The sequence below is a fragment of the Zea mays genome, chromosome 9 (assembly GCF_902167145.1).
Source record: "Zea mays cultivar B73 chromosome 9, Zm-B73-REFERENCE-NAM-5.0, whole genome shotgun sequence".
NCBI classification, from domain to species: Eukaryota; Viridiplantae; Streptophyta; class Magnoliopsida; order Poales; family Poaceae; genus Zea; species Zea mays.
The window spans coordinates 51,707,669-51,734,590 of record NC_050104.1 but is presented as its reverse complement, the minus strand read 5'-3'; positions in this window follow the sequence as shown (position 1 = coordinate 51,734,590).

Genomic DNA, 26,922 nt, shown 5'->3' with positions numbered 1-26,922 from the left:
ATTTGGTACACAGTCATACTATAGCACCTAAATGCCAGCAAAAATAAGCCTTAGAGAATAACCTACAATTAAAGGAGAGTTGCAGTTCAAAGCACCCCCTCTGCCCTAAAATTTGATAATTTTGTACAGAGAGAACCCTTCACTTTTTAAGCCCCAATTTTTGAGACAGAGAGATATACACCAATGAGAAGCTACTGTAATTTTTACAGAAGTTTTGAATATTTATAAAACTATCTTGTAGTTCAAACCCACCTTAAGGGCATAAAAGAAAAAGGAAAGAAGAGATAAATTAGAAAGAATAATGAATCTCACCCTGATGAATTCAGCTAGGAACCTTGTTAAAATATCACTAAAACATAAAAATGGAGATCAGCGGAACACTAAAATAATCTTACCAAACTTGACCCTAATTGGTTAAATGTACCACCAAAATTTCTAGTAACAAGATTAAGCTTTACCTTATTAATTTGACCATTCACCATCAAATTTAATTTCTAAATTGCATATCATGCAATGCATATATCTTACTGTAACACCACAAAATCCATAAACTACAAATAATAAATTTAGTTATTATGTTAATTATGGTAATAATTTTTTAAGTGTTTAATTATTTATTTGCATTTTGATCATTTTCTTTGTATGCGCTTGATTGATTATCGGATGTTTATCATCAATTCTTTTAAAGAAAAACCTAGTAATTAATATAATAATTAAATAATATAATAGTTATTAGTATAAAAACAAGTATTTTATTTATAAATAGTTTTGGTGAATTTTTTATGAATTTTTGAGCTCTTTAAAAATGTATTTCGGAATTAGAAAAAAAAACCTTCTAACCTAACCGGCCCACTGGGGGCCCAATCCCCTAAACCCTAACCGTGCGCGCGCTCTAGCTCTCCCAGTTCCCAGCCGCCGCCGCCCTGTGCCACTCCTTCTCTCCCCTTTCCCTCTCCCCTCCCTATCTCTATAAAAGGAGCAGTAGAGCTCTCTCCCTTCTCATTCCTACCCGAGCTTGCCTCTCTCTCTAGCTCTCCTCGCTCATCGCTAGTGTCATTCGTCGCCGGAGTTGCCGTTCGTCGCCGGAGTTCACCGGAAGCCGCAGTTCGTCGCCAGAGCCACGCACTCGCCATCCGCCGTTCGTAGTCGAGCTCTGTTCTCCACCCGACCGAACCCCCGTCGAACTCTCTCCGTCGAACCCAAGGTTGATGACGACACAAATTATTTTGTGTATTTTATAAAATACTTTTTGATCCGATTCATGAATTATATATTTAGTTTGTTGTAATATGAACACGTGTGATCCGCAATTTATGTGTATGTGTTTATGGAATTTTCGGTAGAGATATGAGATGGTTAGTACATCGTGATATTTCACGTTAGTCGTGGCGTTGATTTTTGGATTAGAGAAAGATGACGAGAATTTAATAGTCACACATTGGTGATAAAAACAATAGATAGGATTTTTTGTAGTTAAATTTTGTCACAAGGAACTTTAGAAACAATTTGGAGAATTATGGTCATAGGTGCATTTTAATGGATTTAGAAAATGGTATAGAACTCATGTCATATGAATAATATAGGAATTCTAAATGATTTAGCTAATTATTTTATTAATATTTTCTTTTTATAAAGAAAGGAGAAAATATCATTAGTGTTGGGGGCCTTCGGCTTCCGAAGGTCCTCAAAAGCAAGATATAACAGTGTTTCTGGAGTATAATGTGTGAACAGGTATCTTCGGACTCGAGTCGATATCACAGTAGAAGAAGCCCAAATAATACGAAGGTTGATACAGCACCGAAGATGTGAGCAGGAAAGCTTCGGCGTGGTAGCAGAAAAGGAAACCGACTTAAAGATGAAAAGGCTATTCAGACCTCGGTGGATTACTATAGAATTACTACCAAATGTAAAGGGCATGGATGTAATTTTATATGAGCTGTGTCCCGTGCCTATAAATAGGTGAACAGTACCCCCGTACTGTTCACGCTGACTTGGCATGTTACTTTTGCGTCACGCTTGTACTTTCGCCTTTCTTTCAAGCCGAAGGTACATTTGTAATTTGATATTATTTCTACTTTCATATAATAATAATACAGAAATGAGTTGATAATAATGCATAATAGTTTACGCTACTTTTTGTGTCTCATATGATTCTTTCTTCATTATTATATGTTGGATTTATGAAGGTATGTCTTTCATAACCTTCGTCCGAAAATCATTATATCCTAAGGGAAATAATGCTTCGAAGGACGAAGGACTTTACCGTTTAACATTTTCTATGTTGCCTTGTTCTTAACTCATAGCATTTGAGAACAAGTCCCCAACATTGGCGCCCACCTCCGGTGAACTCACTTCCACTCTTTGAGTTTTTGAACACCTTCGGCGATCATAAACCTTCGCTATGGCGCCGAAGAAAGCTTCAGCAACTGGGGCTGCAGCTCTGCAACCGCTGGACCCCAATCAGGAGACTGTCTCCCTTCGGGAGGCCCAAAGCCAGAAAAGGAAGGCTGTCAGCACGACACCGCCAGAGGATGAGATAGACCAAGAAATCAGAGACATGGAGATGCTTCATCAACAGGTGCAGAGGAAGAAGGAAAAGATTGTGGCGGAACCGCCTGAATTATTCCAACTTAAGTGCCTAAACCCCGCCTTAGAGGCTGGACCACACTTAAAGGGGAATAACCCGTCGATCCCTCAGATCTAGTCCGACACGGCCACTGACAGGATCAAGTACCACAATCTCACTCGAAGGTGAGTCACAGAGCAAATACAATAAAGCATAAAACCATACATGTCAGAATATTAAATTATTACATCACCATCATCATCATCATCGGAGTTTTTGCAAAAGTAACCATCATTGTTCGAAGTGCAGCGGAATAAAACTAACGGTAATTAAACAGAGAGATGGGGAAGCCTGTCCCATCACTCCTCATGCTCCTCCTCAGCCGAGGCAGGGTCCCACTCAACAGTCCAACCCGGTGGCAAGGTGGACGGCCAAGTTATCCCAGCAACCATCTCCTCCAGAGAACCTGTAAAAATTATGCCACAAGCAAGGCTGAGTATACTAATACTCAGCTAGACTTACCCGGTGTGAGGAGTCTACTCCTCTACCTCTAGACATGCAGCTGTTTGGCCGTGGGGTTTGGTTGCCAAAAGCACTAGCTGAGTTTCTAAATCAAGATTTTAACTTAATCAAAGTTAAGTGTGACTCTCTTAAGGCTAAAAGTGTACTATCTATTCATACAAAGTAGCAAACATTTTAGCAATCAATATCTTATATCATCTCCGCATCATTCCACTTGTTACTCAATGTAGCAGCATGGATCAAGCAGTCTCATTAGCTGCGAGAAGCAGACGATTCGAATCGAGTTTTTATCCTTGCAAGGTAAACCTAAACACACGACATGTAGGGGCACTCCGTCCCCACACACATCAACCGTCCCCATCGATTCCCTGGCAACAGATCAGGGCTCACCGCCTTGGCGTACAATGCCCCACTGACCCCGACTGGCCGTCGTGCAGTGACCGCACTTGTACCCACCATAACCGGAATGGGAGACCTCGTCTCAGGTCGCGTGAGGGGATATGTCTACGGGCAGGTTCACTCAGGTACTAGGCTTACCGATTTACCATATTTCTCGGTATGTGTTTAGTACGTTCAAACGCTTGACTCACGGTACCACACCTTAATCCTTATTCAAATTTTATCCCGTGGACAACCAATCCCCATGGATTGTTGTCCACAACCAACATCAGTACGATATGAAGGTGGGAACAATCAATGGCCTGACCTCGCGCGAGTGCTAGAAAAATCACTCGTCTTCTACCGAGATCCTACTTAACAAGCATCTACTCGACCTAGCATACTAGTATTCATCTCAATAGGATTCCTGAGATCATGCAACTAGGGTTTCAAACAATTCCTACACTTAAGTGCACAATCAATCCTACAAGCATTAAGTGAAGTAAAATAGCATAATAACAGGTTATGCATAAAACCGGGGCTTGCCTTCCAAAGCAGTGGCTGGCAGGTCCTCTGGTGCAGACTCGGGTGCTGGATCTGGGGCTACCTCCTGAGCAGCTCCTTGCTCCGGCACGAGGATGTACTCTCCGTCAGCAAGATTACAGTCTATCGAAATGCAATGAACATGTATGTCATGATTATGCAAGATTTAAGAACATTAAGCTAAAGAAACTAAGTCGAGAATTAACTTAGGGTTTCCTGGTTCTGTGGGGCTTCTAGTGGTATACATAGATATAGACTTATTACCTTTTAAGCTTAGGTTTTCCTTTAGGATAACACAGTGGATTGGTATTGTCTTTATAGATCTCAGTGGACAATTTGTATAAAGGTTTTAGGTCGACATTAACTTCCATTGTCCATTTTCCTTTCTTTAATTTTTCCTTTAGGGTTTCTAGGGTAGGGTTGAACTACAACAGGGTTTTAATAATTTCCAAAAATTCTATAGAAATTACAGTGGGTTGTCACTTGCTATTCTAGCTTGTCTTAAGAATTTGAGGCTTAAAGTATAAAAGCTAGGCTTTAATCAAAAATAACAACAGTTAGGCAAAATGCGCCACTTTACACTACACCTCTTAGTTAGGGGTAGGTTCTGTCCTAAAGGTTATTTTTGTTGGCATCCTCTGGTAATAATAGGCCTCTGTGCTAAAAATCACAGAAAACTAAGGGGTGGTTATTTAGTTATGATTTTCTTAAGTTTAATGTCAAAAAGGCACTTTCTACTACATTATTATTTGAAAAATGTCAAACAGCAGATTTCATATTTTTCCTAAGTTCTCTCTAATAAAACAATAGTTATCCCAAGGGTGGGGGTGTTTTTACCTTGGGGTTATTTTTGTAGAGTTTTTCTAAGTTTCACTTGTTTTATCAAAACAAAAGGGATCCTACTTATTTTACACTAAAACAGGGTATGATATATTTTTCCAGTGAACTATATTGAATAAGTAACCTAACAAAAATAGAGGTACTCTCTGGTTCATTAATTAAATTACATTTTCTATTTTCCTTATCCTTAAGCATATTATAGAATAAGGGGTAAAACTAACTTAAATGGAGTGGACAGAGAGGTTTAACATTTTTATTTGGTTTAGTAGGTATATATAAACTTCTCAGAATTTTTCTAACCCCAGTCAAATAGTGCAACTAATTTTGGCCTTATTATTAAGCTTTTGGTCAAAACTATAATTAAATCAGAGCTTTAAAGTTTTCTATAGTACATAGGGGTTTTATATTTTTCTTAAATAGGTTTCATTATTTAGAGTCTGACAAAATTGGTTTGACCAAATTTGGATGATTTAAACAGAAGTTATGCATTTTCAAAGTTTCTGTCCAATTTAAAAACAGATTTAATAAAGGTTTTCTGGAAAAACAGTTTACATCGAGGTCCCTGGGTTTAAACTAAATCCACTTTCGCAAATCTACCCCCACGCCACTATTCCCCTGTGTCTCTGACATTTCACAAAACCCCCTGACCTTCTCTCCCTCTCACCCGCAGTCCTTCCCCTAACTGAAACAGTAACCGTGGGAAAGAAAAGGGTGGCGCGGCTTATCGGCGGCGAGGGAGGTCCGGCGAAGGGTGGGGTTGGCTCGGGGAGACTCTGGCGGTCACGTCGAGGTACGGCTTGACGTCGGGGATGGCCGGAATCGCCCGGTCCACGCGTGCAGGCGGGTGTCCTCGTCGGCGGCGAGTATACCGGCCAAACCACGGCGAACTGGTTCAATCCGAGGGCATGGTGAGCTTCACGGGGTCACGCAGCGACTGTGTGCACAAGGAATCGAAGGATGGTGGAGTGGTTTACCCGGTCCACGTACTCCGGCGGGGTCGAGAGCTCCGGCGAGCGTGGACTGGCTTCTCCGGCGAAGTAAACTCCGATTCCTTGCTCGGGGAGCCTCACGGAGGTGTGCACAGTCTTCTCCGAGGGCTGGACGGGCTTGGGAATGGCTCTACTGGCCGGTCTATGGTGACAGAGGGATTGGGCGGCCGCGGACTCGCTGCGCACGGGCAAACGGCGACGAGCTAACTCCGGTGAGGTTTTGAGGGTGCGTGGAAGGGTGTAGTCGAAGCCTGGGAGGGCTTTATAAGCTCGGGCGCGGGCCACGGCGCTGGTTTGGCTCGGGCGCGGCGCTGGGCATGCGGGGACGCGCGCGAGCGTGCTCTGGCGCGGGCAGAAGGCGTCGAACACGTGGAGGTGAGTTTCTTCCAGTGTTCAAACGTCTCCAGAGATCGCAAACGTGCGAATCTCGCCATGAATCCGGCGCAGACCTCCTCCTGGCACCTAGGGCTATCTCACATGTGTGAGTTCCAAGGGATGATACGCCCTAGATCGGGAGATAGACGGGCGCCAAATCTGGCTTGTCTCACTGCCCACTCAGCGACAAAACTGATGTCAAGTGCTGTCAAACGTCTGAGTCTTGGTCTCCAATTTTTCCAGGGGGTGCCTTAAGTGGTATACCACATTTTTGGTATAGAACCCAAGTGGTTTTGGCGCCATCTTCAAAGTGAACACGGCTGGTCTTTGGATTAGGGCTAAAATTTGACTTAGAGGGAAATAGAGAGCTCTAGCTCTCTCTCCACTTGGAGATTTGAGTTGGGGTTTCTCCAGGGGTCTTTTTGCAATATTTCCCTCCCCTAATTGATGGTTATAATGTTGCTTAGGGTTTGGGCAAAAGTTACACACACTTTGCACACTTGTTCACTCTCTTTCCCCTCTTACCTAGGGTTTTGGAAGATAGGGTTTAGGAGAGGGCCTAGGGGTCTTCTCCCCTCTTATCCAAGGTGGTGAGTGAGTAAGGATTAGGGTAATGCTTCTCATGCCATTGGCAACTTTATTAGCATTTGATCTCCAAGTTCTTATGTGGTGCCCTAAGTCTTTACCCCTTGTGAACACAGCTTCTAGTGCCAAAGTGGGTTTTAGCCAGGGTAACACCTGGGGTGTTACAAAGATGGCCAGGCTAGCTGAACTACAAAGGCAAATAGACGAAGCCTCTGAAGAAGTTCGTCATCTTACTCAGGATGAGCAAAACCGAAGGCCTCAGCACCAAGACCTTCATCAGGAGGGTTTCCTCAACGAAGATGACTGGTATGACAATTTCCATCATGGAAATTTTGTTTTGATGATACTTCTCCTCTGTCCGCTGAGCTGCAGGCTACACCTTGGCCTCCGTCCTACAAGCCGCCTCAGCTTCCTATATTCGACGGCCATTCAGACCCGAAGCAGTTTTTGATGAGCTACGAAGCAACAATATCTTCGTATGGTGGCAATACTGCAGTCATGGCAAAATCTTTTGTCATGGCTGTCAGGAGTGTTGCTCAAACCTGGTATTCCTCCCTTCGACCAGGAACGATCACTTCATGGCAAAAGCTGAAGGACTTGTTTTTAACCAGCTTCCAAGGGTTTTAGACGAAGCCGGTCACTGCTCAAGCTCTATTCCAGTGCACCCAGGATCACGAAGAATACCTTCAGGCGTATGTCCGGAGGTTCTTGCGTTTGAGGGCACAGGCACCAACAGTGCCCAACGAAATTGTCATTGAGGCCATGATCAAGGGGCTTCGGCCAGGACCTTCAGCTCAGTACTTCGCTAGGAAGCCTCCTCAAACTTTGGAGAAGCTGCTCTAGAAGATAGACGAGTATATTCGGGCCGATAATGATTTTCGTCAAAGAAGGGAGGAGGCTTTCAGGTTTTCTGAAATGACCAGGGGCTTCGGAGGAAGATTCTATCCGAGGCACGTTAGGTCAATTCACAACTCTACTCAAAATGATGATAGGGGGAGCCAGCAGCAAAGGCCATAGTGCTCCTCACAGGCTTCGGGGCAACAGCAAAGCTCCTTCCGACCGCCAGCTCCAAGAGGCAGAGGCGCCAGGGGCTTCGGCGGAAGATTTGGAGATCAACCAAGAAGAATTTTTTGCTTGTTCTGTGGTGAGAACAAGGGCCATACCACCAGGATGTGCCATGTTACCATCTAGAAGCAAAAGGAAATAGCCGAAGCTGCAGCACAACAGGCTCAGCCGAAGCAGATCATGCACACTGCTTCGTATCATTCGCCTTACATCCCAGAGTATGTAGGCAACCACCCTGCAGTTTCTGTTGCTTCGGCAAGTCAACCTCAAGCTTCCTGGCAACAGCCTCCGCCTCCACCACCGCTGCAACAAGGCCAACAGCCAGAAGGGAGTCAATATGCTCCACACCAAAGGGACCTCAGAGAACAATCTGAAGCTCGCACAGTCAATAGCACTGTGCCGGAGTCGAAGCACATCTATTGACAAATATCCTATTTTGATAGCAGTTTTCTTCATTTTAGTTTTATTTTCTGTATAATAAAGGACACTTTTAAAATTTCAAGTAATAGTTTTGTTGTCTGCCATAAGGAAAATATATCTTCTCCACAGGTTTAAGTTGTCGGAGCTTGAAGATTTGCAATAGCAAGAAGGACCTTCGAATTATCAAAAAATTATTCGAAGCAACAAAAAGTCGTTCTAAGGAACGCAGAGTAAGTTTGCTGAAGCTACAAAAAGCCGTTCCAAAGGGAGCGCAGTGTAAGTTTTCTGCTCCAAAGTCGTTCCAAAGGGAATGCAGAGCTTACAGCGAAAAATAAACGCTGATACCGCCTAAGTAAAAGGCGAAGCGCGAAAAGTCAACGCGAATACCGCTGAAAGTAAAAGGCGAAGAAGCTCCTAAGGGAGGCTTACAGCGAAAAATAAATGCTAATTCCGCTGAAGTAAAAGGCGAAGAAGCTCCTAAGGGAGGCTTACAGCGAAAAGTCAACACTGATATAAAAAGATTATGTGTTTTATTACAGGGATGTGCGTGTATCTTCGAAATAAATACCATCTCACATAGCATAACATCATCACATCATTTCGCATGGCATAAGCATCATACATCATGCTGCATATGACACAAGAAGGGGACACAATATCGATCTTCAGAAGAATGTTTTGAAAAAGGGGAAAATCATCGGAAAGTGAATACCCTTTTCGCATAAGTCACAAGGAGATACACTATTGATCTCCGGAAGTGTAGCTTCGGAAAATATCTTCACGAAGCTTGGATATTCTTCAGAACACTACGGATATTGTTTGTGATAAATGAAAACTCTTCTTCACGAAGCATGAAAAGAAGGGAAGGTGTTTTTTTTCGTCAAAGACTCAAAAACGGTACGTATGTAAAATTTCATGCATCGTAAAGAATTGAACCATAAAAGCAAGTGTATTACATTCAGGGTTACAAGATGTTACACATATTACATTTCAGAAGTTTTTACAAAAGCACTTAATCTTCTCTAAGTACAACTTCCGCAGCTTCGTTCAGGAGCCGATTAACAACTTCATCCATGATAGCTTCAGCCATCTTTTTAATTTCGTCGTCTCCTTTCGGGTGAGGGCCCGGAGACGCTTTAGTAGGATCTGAAGGAGAACAGGATACGGCTACATTGCTATTACAAATTGCGAACGAAGTTTAAAACCAAAAATTACAACACAATAAAAACCATTAGTTAATACCTATTTGCCCTTCGGGCTCTGCGCTTTTCTCAGCAGCCTCTGCTACTTTTCTAGCATCGTGAATACCCTTTTCGCTTTTTTGAATAATCTCTCGGGCCATTTCTCGACCACCATTATCCCAGACATCGGTGAAAAATTTTCCACCAACCATGCTAGCTTCGGCTGAAGGATCTTTTGCATCTTCGAAGGGCAACGTAGCTTCGGATTGCGCTAAAATCTTTACATGCTCGCAGCCCTTTTTCTCCAAAATGGTGGCAATCCCCCTGGCACCCGAGAAAGCACATATGTCTCCGCGGCTATTTAAAATTTCCTCGAAGGCCTCAACTTCGTGATTAATCCATTCGATGGGACCTTCGGGGTTGCCTCTTTTAAAGTTTTCTTCGCTCGAGAATGCGCCGACGCTGGCGAAGCTAGCTTTCATCTTCTTAACACACTCCATAGATTTATCATAGCATATTTTCTTGGACGAACGAAGCTCTTCAACAGTCCCTTCTAAATGATTTGCCCACTGGTCGCTAAGTTCTCGCTTCATTTCTTCAAGTATGCATTCCTCTTTAGCTCTGGCCAGTTGTTTTCGAAGATCTTCAATTTCACGCTTCTGGGCCTCAGCTTGACCTTTAAAAGTAGCTTCGTCTTCTTTTATTCTATTTATCAATGAATGTAATATTTTATCTTTTTCGAGACCTTCGTTCCTTAGTTCAATTACTTCGGAACGAAGGTTGCTCAGGGCTATAGCGCATCCTTCGTCTTCGGCATCTTTTTGGGCCCTGAGGGCATTGCTAAGTATAAGGCCCTGCAAAGAAAAATGTGTGTGCATCAATAAATTTAAGCAAACGAAAAATTTTGGTCTCAATAAAAAATACAAAGATCTCATTTTTTGCACCTTTAAGCTATTGTATGCCAGGCTGTCGGCCAGTTCGTTTTTCGACAGCACCGAGAGCCCGTCTTCTAGTGTTGGGAAACCGAAGCTCTTGCTCATCTCCCGACAGACAGAAATCTCCTTGCTGTCAGGGAGACAATACAAAAAGTCTTCTTCTCCACTGCCGTTGAATATTAACGCCCCCTTTGGATACTTCAGTTTTTGGGCGTAAAGCTGGGCCTCTTGCTCTTCTTTTTCTGATAATTTTTTCCCCGAAGCATGTCGAACAATATAATCAAGGACTTTGGGGGATGCTTCGGGGGCAACAGCACTGATTTCTTCAACAAGAACTGGCTCCGTCATTTTTTCTTCCTCGGTTTCCAAGGATTTTACCTTCGTGGGCTCTGAGGGCCCAGCTTCAGCTTCAGTTTCTTGCTCTGGAGCCTTAGTATCAAAAACCTCAGTTTTCGCTTCGGAAGTTTCAACAGTCTTCTTCGGAGTTGTGCTTGAGGACTTAATTGTTTCCAGAACATCTAGCACGTTGACCATTCTTTTTCTTTTCGGAGTCACCGCTGGCCCCTTTTGGATTTTTGTTGTCTCAACATTTGCTGAAGGACTTAAAACTTCTGATATTTTTGATCCCTCAGCTGATCCTTTTGCTTCTTCCATTTTTTCTATCGATGGCGCTTCGGCCATCTCTTTGGTTTCTGATAACAAAATCTTTGGTTCTTCTAATTCTGTTCTTGTTGGCGCTTCGGCCATTTCTGTGGTTTCTGGCAGCAAGGTTGGCTGTTCAGCCTCGGTGGCCGAAGAGGTCTCTCCGGTGAACTCAGGCACCGAGGCTGGTTCAATGTAGCGTGGCCGATGTGTGAGGACCTTTATCCTTTTTCTTTTCGGTGCTGGCTCACTAGGAGCAGCTGCAGCTTCTTCTTTCGCAGAGGTCGTGCCTTTTCTTTTCTGCCCTCGAATGGGATAACGATAGTCAGGGTAGACGAACCCGATTGCGTCAAACACTCGGTTCAATCTTTTCTTTTTCCGGCCTCCGAAGGCTGCTGACAATGCAGTATCTTCGGCCTTCGAGTAAGCCCCAAGTAGTTCATCACTTAAATTTTCAATGCTTTTTAGCCAGTCATCATCTGGCTCAACGAATTTATCTCCGAATTTGAAAGTATACTTTAGCCTGATAAGTCCACCTTCGTCAGCCTCCTTTATGGTCTCTTGCGGCATTTCCCATTTTTCCGCGAGCGGCCACACTCTAAAGGCAATATGCTCTTGGACCAAATCTCTTGTTCCAATAAAAGAACAAATAACTACGAAGGCTCTCTGGCATTCTTCGGCAGCTTCATTCATTTCAACCTTCGGCCTCCGCAGGCCGAAGCTTTGCCAAATAGGGCGCATAACTATACCTTTAATATCTTCCCATGTTTTCAGGTCATTCTTCACATAAAACCATTCTGACATCCAGTCGCCGGGCCATCTCTTCCGAAAGGTTGGCACGGGACAGCTTGACCCAGACCGAGAAACGAAATTGTAGCAGCCAAAATTATTGTGATACTGTTCCTTACCCCAGGGTTTTGTCTCGTATGATAATTCGTGTATGTTGCAGAAACTTTTTGCATCAGGTTCCAGACCTTGGCTTCTCACGGCCCACACGAAGATATTCAGCCTTATGATTGCTTCGGGGGTAAGTTGATGAAGATAGACTTCAAACATTTTCAGCACCTCTACGACAAAGCTGCTCAAGGGAAATCGTAGTCCAGCTTTCAAAAAGCTTCGGAACACCACGACTTCATTTTCCTCGGGGGTCGGGCAAGTTTTCTCTCCTTCGTCGACCCTCACAATGGATAAGTCCCGGAAGTATATTCCCCTCATGCTGACAAGATGATTTTCTTTGATACCCGATTTGCCAAAAACCGAATGGCTTGGTCGCCAGGGGCGATCTTCGGAGTCTTCACCACCACTATCCACATCATAACTGTCGCTGTCATCAGTATCTTCAGACAAACCTTCTAAAATCTCTTTGGTGATTTTTTCTGTATTGGTCTTCGACATTGCTATAAGAAACCCCAGGTTCTTCTCTTCAGAAAGACTCAGCTTCATCTCGGGAGCAGCCTTTTTATCTTCAGACATCTTCGGAAACACTAAAAAATTGTTTTCAACGCCGAAGCTTAAAAACTTAAAAAGCTAAGCGAATCTTGGTGCGCAAGAGCTAAAAATTGAGTAAGCGAGAGCAGATGGCAAGAGAGCGTACCAAATGAGCTCGCGGTATGCTCTTATTTATACGCCCAGTGCGTTAAAAATTGAAAGACCCCGCTTGTCAGTGAATGTTGCTATTCTAGCAAAGGGAAGGTGTTTTTTCGGACCTTCGGCTTAAGGCCTTCGTCCATGTCGCAATCTAAATTTATTATTCTAACAAATTAATATTGCGAGGGGCTACTGTTGGGGGCCTTCGGCTTCCGAAGGTCCTCAAAAGCAAGATTTAACAGTGTTTCTAGAGTATAATGTGTGAACATGTATCTTCGGACTCGAGTCGATATCACAGTAGGACAAGCCCAAATAATACGAAGGTTGATACAGCACCGAAGATGTGAGCAGGAAAGCTTCGGCGTGGTAGCAGAAAAGGAAACCGACTTAAAGATGAAAAGGCTATTCAGACCTCGGTGGATTACTATAGAATTACTACCAAATGTAAAGGGCATGGATGTAATTTTATATGAGCTGTGTCCCGTGCCTATAAATAGGTGAACAGTACCCTCGTACTGTTCACGCTGACTTGGCATGTTACTTTTGCGTCACGCTTGTACTTTCGCCTTTCTTTCAAGCCAAAAGGTACATTTGTAATTTGATATTATTTCTACTTTCATATAATAATAATACAGAAATGAGTTGATAATAATGCATAATAGTTTACGCTACTTTTTGTGTCTCATATGATTCTTTCTTCATTATTATATGTTGGATTTATGAAGGTATGTCCTTCATAACCTTCGTCCGAAAATCATTATATCCTAAGGGAAATAATGCTTCGAAGGACGAGTCCCCAACAATTAGTAGGATGGAAAATAGATTTTTGCTAGTCAAATAAACATGTTCGCAAATTGAGCACTTAAATTTTTAGAGTAAGCAAAATACTAGTTTATGTCAAAATAACCTCACTTGTGTTATAAAAAGTTCAATTAGTATTTATAGGGATTTTTAGAATGTTAAATTCATTTTTGGCTATACTCAATAATTTAAGTTAGAAATAAAAAGGATAAAATGTATTAATTTATTAGTATTAAAGACGATAATTATCATTTATTTTCATTGATGATGTTAAAATATATTAATACTAGTTAAAACTGTGTTTATTGCACCCACTCATAAATTCATCATTTATGACTCACAATAATAGCTATAATTGAATTCATAAGTATTTATGCGATTAGGACGTATTTAAGATGTGATAAGTGCGATGCGTTAATGTGTATGTAATGGTGTATGATTATGAAATGGTGCATGTTTATTTATTGGTATATGCTTTCTTTTTGTATGGCGACGTGCGACGTTATTAGAAGCTGATTGTGTGGTAGAGGATCCGAATTCGTTCGAGGACGATCCGCATGACACTTTTGAGCAAGGCAAGTGGATTCTCTCTCTGCATATTCTTTTTGTACCCAATCATTGCATAAAATAATGTTTACTTTTGATATACTGCATAATTTGATGGATTTTACCTAATTAAGGATTTCCTAGATTTATCAACTGTATTCCTTGTTTACCCTGGGGAAATTATTAAGCTGTGCTAATTTGTGCTACCGCTCAACTTAATGGTTTTAACGTCACTCATTAATTGTTATTAATGTTCCAAAATTGAAATTGGCAATTATGACATTAACCCGATGGTTAACGCAACATTATTTCAAATTAATTGGAACATGGAGTGACCACCCAAGATAACAGTGCAACCATGAGTGCTATCATGGCTCTGGCTTTGGTAATTAGCTTTATGTGCTTAGTGCCTGGCAACCTTACCTAAAATATGGGCAAGAGGGGGAGCGGTAGGTGCTGGCAGCCCACGTTAACATGGAGACGTATTCTTGTCTAAGGTACCTCACCCAGGGGGGCCACCATCATCATCTTTAGAAACCTTAGCGGGTTGCTTCGTATTAAGTGTATTTTGTGAAAGCCTCATAATGGATCCCTAGCCATTCACCTCGGCAGTGTTTAAGTGTCCGATCAACCCGGGCTAGATGGGATACATGGCTTGTGGGTAAAGTTGTACCACCTCTGCAGAGTGTAAAACTGATATATCAGTCGTGCTCCCGGTTAAGAGCGACCTGGACTCCTCACATGATAATTGAACTTGAATATGGAATTAAATTGAGATCCGATGATCTGCCAATGAATTGCTTAAGTGGTTTCACTTAAATGTTTTTGTATATTCATATTCCTTTGTTTAAATGGGATACTTGGGATTCACACTTATTAGTAAGATAGGTGTTGTTAATAAAATGTTGACCAACTAAAATGCTTACTGCTCAACCTCATCCTCATCTTGTTATACCTGCATTAATTTTTCCCCCACTTGCTGAGCCTCGACCATAAGTGAGCTCACCCTTGCTAATATTTTGATCAGAGGGTGATGCTGGAGACTTTGATGGAGATTTTATCGACGACGAATTCTAAGTCTAACGATGCGCCGGTCATCTTCCTGTGGGAGATTGCCCCTGTTATTTAAATCCCGCTTTACTTTGATGTGATACTTGTTAAAGATACAATGTTTCAGATGATGTAATAAAGTATTCTACTCTCTTTACGCCTTTATTGCATTGTCTTTTGATATATTATACTTGTGACGTCAACATATGTGTGGAAATGGATCCTGGCACACATATGGTATGCGCTCGGTTCTACCCCCTAGAACCGGGTGTGACAGAAGTGGTATCAAAGCCTATGCTGACCCTAGGTCGTTAGACTAGTTAGAAATGGAAAGCCTAGTTAGTCTTTCAAAAACTTAATTTATCTCAAAACTCAACTCCTTTATATTCAACTCTTCTAGTCTGATTTTCTCTCGTCTATCGGAAGGTTGCTATCAGAAGAACTGCTTACAAAAGTATCGCTTATGTTGCTCAAGATCGGCCAGCACCCTCTACCCCACCTTTGGATGATGAAGAAGAAACGTCTTTCTCTGCCTTATCCTCATTCTTTTTGGAAGGCTTTGTTATGGAACCCCTGAGTCTATCACCATACTCCTTTAGGTTGATAGGATAGTTTATTGAAATAAGCTAGACGCAGTAGACGATAAAACAATGTTATACTATAATAATAACAACAGTGTGATGGTGATGTTTGATATGTTTGAGTTGGATTTTTGTTTGAGTGCAATGGTCTGATGGCCATAAGAGCATATGAAAACATAAACTTAAGAAATTCCCCTCTAGAATCTTTTCTACTCCTCACTCTTCTAAGGATTTCACTATCTAACCAATCAGATGGTGAATGCCCGTTCAGGACCGAACAGGAACCAGCGTGGTCAACAGATACCACCGCCACCACCAAACCCCAACATGGAGCAGTTCATCGCTGCCCAGATGCAGATTCTGCAAGGAATCACTGCGGCTGTTCAACAAATTCAGCAGAACCAGCAGAATCAGCAACATCAGCAGCAACAGCAGTATGCACCCCCGGCCAGAGATAAGCACCGGGACTTCATGAGTCATCACCCGCCAACATTTTCTCATGTGGTTGATCCTCTGGATGCCGATGACTGGCTCAAGGTCATTGGAAAGAAGCTTGACATCACCCAGTGCAACGACCGGGAGAAGGTCTTGTACGCCTCGGGAAGACTCGAGGGAGCCGCGTCCGACTAGTGGGATGCCTTCACAACGGCACACCCCAACGCGGATACTATAACTTGGCAGGAGTTCCAAGCGAACTTCCGCGCTCACCATATTCCCTCAGGAATTATGAAGCTGAAGAAGAAGGAGTTCCTTTCCCTTACTCAAGGGAATATGTCTGTTAGTGAGTATCGTGATCGCTTTACTCAGCTTTCACGCTACGCACCAGAAGAAGTGGACACGGATGAGAAGCACCAAGAGCGTTTCCTGGAAGGACTGATTGGACCTCTGAATTATCAACTTCAGAGTCATACTTTTCCCAATTTCCAGACACTGCTGATCAAGGCAATTGGCCTTGAAAATAAAAGAAAGGAGCTATCTGACCACAAAAGAAAAATTCAAGGTCAGTCTAGCAGGAACACCCGTCCGAACAACGCTCAAGGTTCTCAGTACCGCTCTGGAAATCAAGGTGGAAACAATTATCAAGTGCAACGCTCTGGACAACAAAGCCAGAGAAATAATCAGAGTCAGAACCAACAAAGGAGCAACTCTCAGACCAACCAGAGGTCTGGTGGGAGTTCATAGAACCGTCAAGGTGGCGCCAGTAACACGCAGGCCAGAAGCAACGCACCAGTCCAACCCAATGGCTGTTTCAAGTGCGGTGAGCTAGGCCACTATGCTAGCAACTGCCCAAAGCGCAACCAGCAGACACCTCAGAAAAGCAATAACCAGAGGAATGACCAGAACACCCCCGCTCGCGGATCTGCTTAGAACAAGACTCCGCAGAACCAGAGTAGAGGAAGGGTCAATCACGTCACTGCAGAATCAGTGCCTGAGGATGCCGACATAGTGTATGGTATGTTTCTTGTTAACTCCATACCTGCATTAGTTTTATTTGACTCTGGAGCATCGCATTCCTTTATAACCGAGTCATTTGTGGAAAAACACAACATACCTAAGTACCCCCTTAAGAAGATGTTACATATTAGTTCACCGGGAGGTGACATGAAGGCCACACACTCATGCCCCCATGTTAATCTCAAGATTCAAGGAATAGATTTCTCAGTCAACCCAGTGGTCCTAGGATCCAACGGTATTGATGTGATTCTTGGATGCAACTGGTTGAAAAGTTGTGATGGTGTGATACAGTGTGCCAACGGAACAATTATGTTGACAAGTCCTCAAGGTGAAAGAATCCAAGTTAGCATGGATAAGTCAACAGATGCAGAAGGAAAGACAGTGATAAATCACTTGGAAGAAAAACCCTTGGAAAATATCAAGGTAGTGTGTGAGTATCCATACGTATTTCCGGAGGAATTACCAGGTATGCCACCTGACCGAGATATAGAGTTTTCTATTGAATTATTACCCGGAACCGCACCCATCTCGAAAAGACCATATAGAATGGATGTCAAAGATTTAGTAGAACTGAAGAAACAAATAGAAGAATTACTAGAAAAAGGTTTCATTCGCCCAAGTTCATCCCCTTGGGGAGCCCCAGTTCTATTTGTGAACAAGAAGGATGGTTCGAGGAGAATGTGCGTTGATTATAGAAGTTTGAATGAAGTAACCATCAAGAATAAATACCCATTACCTCGGATTGACGATTTATTTGACCAGATGAAGGGAGCTAAGATATTCTCGAAGATAGATCTGAGATCGGGATATCACCAGTTAAAGATTCGAGCAGAAGATGTACCGAAGACAGCCTTCACGACAAGATATGGATTATATGAGTTTTTGGTCATGTCGTTTGGACTGATTAATGCACCAGCCTACTTTATGAACTTGATGAATAAAGTATTCATGGAATATCTGGATCAGTTTGTGGTCGTATTCATTGACGACATACTGGTATATTCTCCGAATGAAGAAACACATGAAGATCATCTAAGGCTAGCCTACAAAAACTTCGTGACAACCAACTGTATGAAAAATTCTCGAAGTGTGATTTTTGGTTGAAGGAAGTTGCTTTCTTAGGGCATATCGTTACCGACGGTGGAATTAAAGTGGACCCAGGAAAGATAAGTGAGATACTGGATTGGAAGCAACCAAAGGATGCGTCCAAGATCAGAAGTTTTCTTAGATTGGCTGGATACTATAGAATATTTATTGAAGGTTTTTCCAAGTTAGTGAAACCTCTTACCTCTCTACTGGAGAAAGGTAAAGAGTTCAAGTGGGATGAAGCTTGCCAGAATTGTTTTGAAGAACTCAAGAAAAGGCTAACTACTGTACCAATATTGGTAATGCTAGACATCCACAAGGGATTTGATGTGTATTGCGATGCATCACACCTTGGACTTGGATGTGTGCTAATGCAAGAAGGAAAAGTGATAGCTTATGCCTCAAGGCAGTTGAGGAAACATGAGAAGAATTATCCTACGCATGATTTGGAACTAGCTGTCGTAGTGCATGCTTTGAAGATTTGGAGGCACTATATGATTGGAAACAAGTGCAGAATCTTCATGGATCACAAAAGCCTGAAAAACATATTCACTCAGAAAGAACTCAACCTCAGACAGAGAAGATGGCTTGAGTTGATTAAGGACTATGATTTGGAAATACAATATCACCCCGGAAAGGCAAATGTAGTAGCTGATGCTTTGAGCCGTAAGGGTCAAGTGAACAACATCACTACTCATTTGATGTCACAAGAATTGTGCTGGGAGATGGAACAACTCAACCTTGGTATGCTCAATAATGTAGAAGCAACAGTTATGGAAGTTGAATCTACTTTGGAAGAAGAGATTCGTAAAGGACAAGAGTCTGATGAGAAAATCAAAGAAATTAAGACGCAAATTAGTTTGGGAAAAGCCCAAGATTTCACAGAAGATGATCAAGGCATAGTATGGTTTAAGAAGAGAATCTGTGTACCCGAAATCGAGCACTTGCGCCAACTTATTTTGAGAGAAGCTCATGATTCAGCTTACTCTATTCACCCTGGAAGTACAAAGATGTACCAGGATCTTAAGGAAAAGTATTGGTGGTACGGATTGAAAAGAGATGTTGCTACTCATGTTGCATTATGTGACGTGTGTCAGCGAGTTAAAGCCGAACACCAAAGACCAGCAGGATTGCTACAACCTCTCAAGGTACCAGAATGGAAATGGGAAGAAATCGGTACGGATTCAATAGTTGGACTACCCCGTACTCGGGATAGCTATGATTCAATATGGGTCATAGTAGACAGGTTGACTAAAGTGGCACACTTTATACCTGTGAAGACAACATACTCGGGAGCCCAGTTAGCAGAGTTATACATGTCGAGGATTGTTTGTCTGCATAGAGTACCGAAGAAGATCGTATCAGATCGAGGAACTCAGTTTACCTCGTGCTTTTGGAAAAGACTACATGAGTCCATGGATACCAAGCTAAATTTTAGTTCAGCTTATCATCCGCAAACGGATGGGTAAACAGAAAGAACAAACCAAGTGTTGGAGAATATGCTAAGAGCTTGCGCTCTAAAGCATGGTAGAAGTTGGGATAAGAGTTTGCCTTATGCAGAATTTTCGTATAACAACAATTATCAGGCAAGTCTAAAAATGGCACCATTTGAACCACTTTATGGACGAAAGTGTAGAACACCGCTTTATTGGAATCAGACTGGAGAAAGTCAAGTATTTGGTCCAAAAATTCTCCAAGAAGCGGAAAAGCAAGTGCAGATTATTAGAGAAAATTTGAAGACAGCACAGTCAAGACAGAAAAGCTATGCTGATAATAGAAGAAGAGAATTGAAGTTTGAAGTAGGAGACTTCGTATACCTTAAAGTTTCACCGATGGGAGGAATGAAAAGGTTTAAGGTTAAAGGAAAATTATCTCCTCGCTATATCGGCCCATTCAAGATTTTGGAAAGAAAAGGTGAAGTAGCCTACCAGTTAGAGCTACCCGATAGATTATTGGATGTGCATGACGTATTTCACGTATCACAACTCAAGAAGTGCTTAAGAGTACCAGAAGAACAGTTACCCATGGCAGAACTGAATATTAATGAGGATTTGACTTATTCGGAGTACCCTGTCAGAATTCTAGAAACATCTCGCAGAATTACACGAAGTAAAGTTATTAACATGTGCAAAGTTCAGTGGAGTCATCATTCGGAAGATGAGGCCACTTGGGAAAGAGAAGATGAACTCAGAACAGAATTTCCCCAGTTATTCTCGGAAGTTTCTTAATCTCGAGGACGAGATTCTTTTTAAGAGGGGTAGGTTTGTAACACCACAAAAGCCATCAACTACAAATAATAAATTTAGTTATTATGTTAATTATGGTAATAATTTTTTAAGCGTTTAATTATTTATTTGCATTTTGATCATTTTCTTTGTATGCGCTTGATTGATTATTGGATGTTTATCATCAATTCTTTTAAAGAAAAACCTAGTAATTAATATAATAATTAAATAATATAATAGTTATTAGTATAAAAACAAGTATTTTATTTATAAATAGTTTTGGTGAATTTTTTATGAATTTTTGAGCTCTTTAAAAATGTATTTCGGAATTAGAAAAAAAAACCTTCTAACCTAACCGGCCCACTAGGGGCTCAATCCCCTAAACCCTAACCATGCGCGCGCTCTGGCTCTCCCAGTTCCCAGCCGCCGCCGCCCTGTGCCACTCCTTCTCTCCCCTTTCCCTCTCCCCTCCCTCTCTCTATAAAAGGAGCAGCAGAGCTCTCTCCCTTCTCCTTCCTACCCGAGCTCGCCTCTCTCTCTCTAGCTCTCCTCGCTCATCGCTAGTGTCGTTCGTCGCCGGAGTTCACCGGAAGCCGCAGTTCATCGTCGGAGCCACGCACTCGCCATCCGCCGTCCGTAGTCGAGCTCTGTTCTCCACCCGGCCGAACCCCCGTCGAACTCTCTCCATCGCACACACGAACCCAAGGTTGATGACGACCCAAATTATTTTGTGTATTTTATAAAATACTTTTTGATCCGATTCATGAATTGTATATTTAGTTTGTTGTAATATGAACACGTGTGATCCACAATTTATGTGTATGTGCGTTATTGAATTTTTGGTAAAGATATGCGATGGTTAGTACACCGTGATATTTCACGTTAGTCGTGGCGTTGATTTTTGGATTAGAGAAAGATGACGAGAATTTAATAGTCACACGTTGGTGATAAAAACAATAGATAGGAATTTTTGTAGTTAAATTTGGTCACAAGGAACTTTAGAAACTATTTGGAGAATTATGGTCATAGGTGCATTTTAATGGATTTAGAAAATGGTATAGAACTCATGTCATATGAATAATATAGAAATTCTAAATGATTTAGCTAATTATTTTATTAATATTTTCTTTTTATAAAGAAAGGAGAAAATATCATTAGTAGGATGGAAAATAGATTTTTGCTAGTCAAATAAACATGTTCGCAAATTGAGCACTTAAATTTTTAGAGTAAGCAAAATACTAGTTTATGTCAAAATAACCTCACTTGTGTTATAAAAAGTTCAATTAGTATTTATAGGTATTTTTAGAATGTTAAATTCATTTTTGGCTATACTCAATAATTTAAGTTAGAAATAAAAAAGGATAAAAGGTATTAATTTATTAGTATTAAAGACGATAATTATCATTTAATTTCATTGATGATGTTAAAATATATTAATACTAGTTAAAACTGTGTTTATTGCACCCACTCATAAATTCATCATTTATGACTCACAATAATAGCTATAATTGAATTCATAAGTATTTACGCGATTAGGACGTATTTAAGATGTGATAAGTGCGATGCGTTAATGTGTATGTAATGGTGTATGATTATGAAATGATGCATGTTTATTTATTGGTATATGCTTTCTTTTTGTATGGCGACGTGCGACGTTATTAGAAGTTGATTGTGTGGTAGAGGATCCGAATTCGTTCGAGGACGATCCGCATGACACTTTTGAGCAAGGCAAGTGGATTCTCCCTCTGCATATTCTTTTTGTACCCAATCATTGCATAAAATAATGTTTACTTTTGATATACTGCATAATTTGATGGGTTTTACCTAATTAAGGATTTCCTAGATTTATCAATTGTATTCCTTGTTTACCCTGGGGAAATTATTAAGCTGTGCTAATTTGTGCTACCGCTCAACTTAATGGTTTTAACGTCACTCATTAATTGTTATTAATGTTCCAAAATTGAAATTGGCAATTATGACATTAACCCGATGGTTAACGCAACATTATTTCAAATTAATTGGAACATGGAGTGACCACCCAGGATAACAGTGCAACCACGAGTGCTATCGTGGCTCTGGCTTTGGTAATTAGCTTTATGTGCTTAGTGCCTGGCAACCTTACCTGAAATATGGGCAAGAGGGGGAGCGGTAGGTGCTGGCAGCCCACGTTAACATGGGGACGTATTCTTGTCTATGGTACCTCACCAAGGGGGCCACCACCATCGTCTTTAGAAACCTTAGCGGGTTGCTTCGTATTAAGTGTATTTTGTGAAAGCCTCATAATGGATCCCTAGCCATTCACCTCGGTAGTGTTTAAGGGTCCGATCAACCCGGGCTAGATGGGATACATGGCTTGTGGGTAAAGTTGTACCACCTCTGCAGAGTGTAAAACTGATATATCAGCCGTGCTCCCAGTTAAGAGCGACCTGGACTCCTCACATGATAATTGAACTTAAAGATGGAATTAAATTGAGATCTGATGATCTGCCAATGAATTGCTTAAATGGTTTCACTTAAGTGTTTTTGTATATTCATATTACTTTGTTTAAATGGGATACTTGGGATTCACACTTATTAGTAAGATAGGTGTTGTTAATAAAATGTTGACCAACTAAAATGCTTACTGCTCAACCTCAGCCTCATCTTGTTATACCTGCATTAATTTTTTCCCCACTTGCTGAGCCCCGACCATAAGTGAGCTCACCCTTGCTAATATTTTGATCAGAGGGTGATGCTGGAGACTTTGATGGAGATTTTATCGACGACGAATTCTAAGTCTAACAATGCGCCGGTCATCTTCCTATGGGAGATTGCCCCTGTTATTTAAATCTCGCTTTACTTTGATGTGATACTTGTTAAAGATACAATGTTTCAGATGATGTAATAAAGTATTCTACTCTCTTTACGCCTTTATTGCATTGTCTTTTGATATATTATACTTGTGACGTCAACATATGTGTGGAAATGGATCCTGGCACACATATGGTATGCGCTCGGTTCTACCCCCTAGAACCGGGTGTGACACTTACTCATTGCATTCATTATATTGCAACCTCACTGACGGAGAATACGTGCTCATTCCTGAGCAAGGAGCTGTCCACGAGGAAGATCAGGAACCAGCTCCCGGACTTGCCATCGAGGATCTTCTCGCAGCCCTAGCAATTGAAGGTAAGCCCCGATTTTATGCATAACCAGTGATATATATGCTACTTTACTTCACTTAATGTTTATAGGCTTGCAATGTGCACTTAAGTGTAGGAGTTGCTTCAAACCCTTAGTCGCGTGAATTCAGGATTCCTTGTATGCCAAGGCGGTGAGCCTTGGCCGCGAACGGGGAATCGATGGGGACGGTTGACGTGTGTGGGGACGGAGTGCCCCTACATGTCGTGTATTTAGGTTTACCTTGCAAGGTTTAAAAAATCGATTCGAATAGTCTGCTTCTCGCAGCTAATGATACTGCTTGACCCCTTGTACTACATTGAGTAAGAAGTGAAATGAGGTTTACTTGAGATAACATGTTGATTGTATTAAATGATTGCTACCATGTATGCTTAGAAGGAGCAAATTTAGCTAAAAGTAATGATACTAGAATTGGAAAAGCTAAAATTGATTTTAGACCCAGCTAGTGCTTTTGGCTAACCAAACCCCTCAACCAAACAGCTGCATGGTCTAGAGGTAGAGTAGATTCCTCACGCCGGGTAACTCTAGTTGAGTATGAGTATACTCAGCCTTGCTTGTGGTGTAATTTTTATAGGTACGCTTCAGGATATGGTTGATGGTGTGACTTGGCCTACCACCCTGCCACCGGGTTGGACGGTCGAGTGGGATGCTGCTCCAGCAGGAGAGGAGCAGGAGTAGTGGGCTAGGCCTTGCCCTGTTCCTCATCTTTCGACGATATCGACTATCCGCTGCAATTTACCTTATGAACTTATTTTAGTTTACTTGAAAACTCCGATTCATGTAATAACTCCAGCACTTTAATTGAGGTTTCCTGTTTTATTGTATTCCTCTGTGACTCACCATCGAGTGGGTTAGTGGTATTTGATCCTGGATGAGTGGCTTTATCCGACTAGATCTGAGGGACTGACGGGTTATTCCGATTTAACTGTGTCGCGACCTCTAAGGCGTGACTTGGGCACTTAAGCTGGAATAATTCGGGCGGTTCTGCCACAATGATCATGAGGTAGACAAAGTATTACACTTGTTGATCAAATTCATTTGAATGCATATGATTTGATTGAATAAGATATATATGCATGTGTTGCTTGCTATAAGATGATTGAATGGACAATTTGCTAAGTAATCAAGTTTGGATTGACTTTTGTTAAATAAATTCATGAGACTTTCATTTAGTCAGTGGTTTGAATGGATATATGTCTTTTGAAAGTAGTTCATTTCAAGTTTGATTCAATTTAAAGAAGAATAACTCAATATGCTGAAATCTGACCAATATTGAAAATTGACCAAGTTGTGATCATAGCCATGTTTGAGCGATCAAATCTAATTGCATTGGCTTGAAATTCATATTACATGATCTACACATATGATAGCAAAGTCTGTGCAAATTTCATGATCATTGGATAAGTGAAACTTCTTGGTGAAGTCAATCTTATCAACACAAACTCAGCAGTTTTCAGCATGTACCTACTGTGTTATACGTTGTTGCTGGCAGCACACATGAAGTCAAATGAGTTTCAACTTTTTACAGCTGTTAGTGGACTTATAAAAACACATCTCCACCAATTTTTGTGGTCATAGGATCTGTACATCAAGATTTATGGATGTTTCTTTAAAGTAAACAAAATCTGTCATCAAGTGACAATTATTTGAAATATTGAAAGTCACCTTGATTGGAAGGCTCTCATAAAGGATAAATTATTTCAAGTATTTGAGAGACCTAAATTTGGTTTTGAATTGATCTATAATCATGGAAAGTGAAGGGGTACAAGGATATTGGTCGAGAAATATTTTGCACTTATTTTGGTATTCCAAGTTGAAGATCAAAACCAAAGATGATCAAAATTGAGTTTATCATATAACATATTGCATAATCTTATTTTTAAAAATATGGCAATCTAAATGCTTAAATTGGTTGTAAGTATTTCTTGGCACATTTCAATTTGATTACACTATTATTGCCATGATCAAGGCATAAAGAGAAATCCCGAATTCTTAAATGAATAAGGTGCTAAGTAAGAAATTTGAATTCTTAAATCACTTATCAAAAGGGGAATTCTCTATATAACTAGAGTTGTGAAACTAATGCTTTTTGTCTATGTGATTTACGTAGTTTCGCAACATGAGAATGAGTTTCTCAAATGGACTATGTGAAAGGGAAATAGGGTCAAACCTTTTCCTAAATGATTTTGGTGGTTAAATTGCCCTACACAAATAATTGGACTAACTAGTTTGCTCTAGATTATAAGTTCTAAAGGTGCCAAAGGTTCAACACAAACCAATAAAAAGTCCAAGATAGAGTTCAAAAAGAAAGAAGCAAAACCATCCGAAGACTGCCCTGGTCTGGCGCACCGGACAATCCGGTGTGCCACTGGACAGTGTCCGGTGCACCAGGGAGATCAACTCTGAACTGCTCAGCTTCGGGTTTTTGGAGAGCCACTCCGCTATAATTCACCGGACTGTCCGGTGTAGCACCGGACTGTCCGGTGTTCCAAGCGGAGCAACGGTCGCCAGCGCAACGGTCGAGTTCAACGGTCGGCTGACACAGCTACAGTGCCCGGACAGTTCGCGCAGAGTCAAAGCAGGTGCCAGAAGGCGCACCGGACAGTGAAAAGTGACTGTCCGGTGCACCACCGGACTGTCCAGTGGTCCCAGTTGTCAGAGCTCCAACGGTCGAACCCTAACGGTTGGGTGACGTGGCTGGCTATAATGCCCCGAATTTTGGAGTTGAATTTTTTCTTTTCTTCACTCGCCAAATTCGGGCGTTACCCTTTCCTTTTTCCTTTTCTCCTCGCTAAACCTTCATCTTTTCCAAAGTTATAGCGAGGATTAGCTCGACAACTGGTGTAAGTAAACCCTAGAAATATTATCTTTGGGTGTGCATCATGCCGAACCACGCATCTCTTCCTTGTGATACTTGCTTGGTTTCCATAAAGAATGCGCTTAGTATAAGGTTAGGGGGGAAAATAGGGAAATAAATAAAAAGGGAATTCCCCTTCCCCCCCTCTTGGGCCGGCGTCCCGTGGCCCAGCTCGGCCGCGCCCCCCTCCCTCCCCCTCAGCCCAGCCGAGCCCCCCTCTCCCTTTAGCCGGCTCCCAGCCGCGGCTCGCCCCGCCTTCCCCCGCCTTGGGCCGAATCGGCGCGCGCGGTGGCCCAACCGCCCCACCCCGCGTCCTGAGCGCGCGTGGGCACAACCGCCGCCGCAGCTATCCTGGGTGGGCCCCGCCCGTCAGCCGCGCCCTCCCCCAAAACCGCCTCCCCCTTTCTCTCTCCCCTCCCCTCTACCACCTAACGCACGACTCCCTCTCCCCCTCTGCCTCGTCGCCGATCGGACCCGCCCCCGACGCCGTCCGCCCACACCGCCATCTCCCCT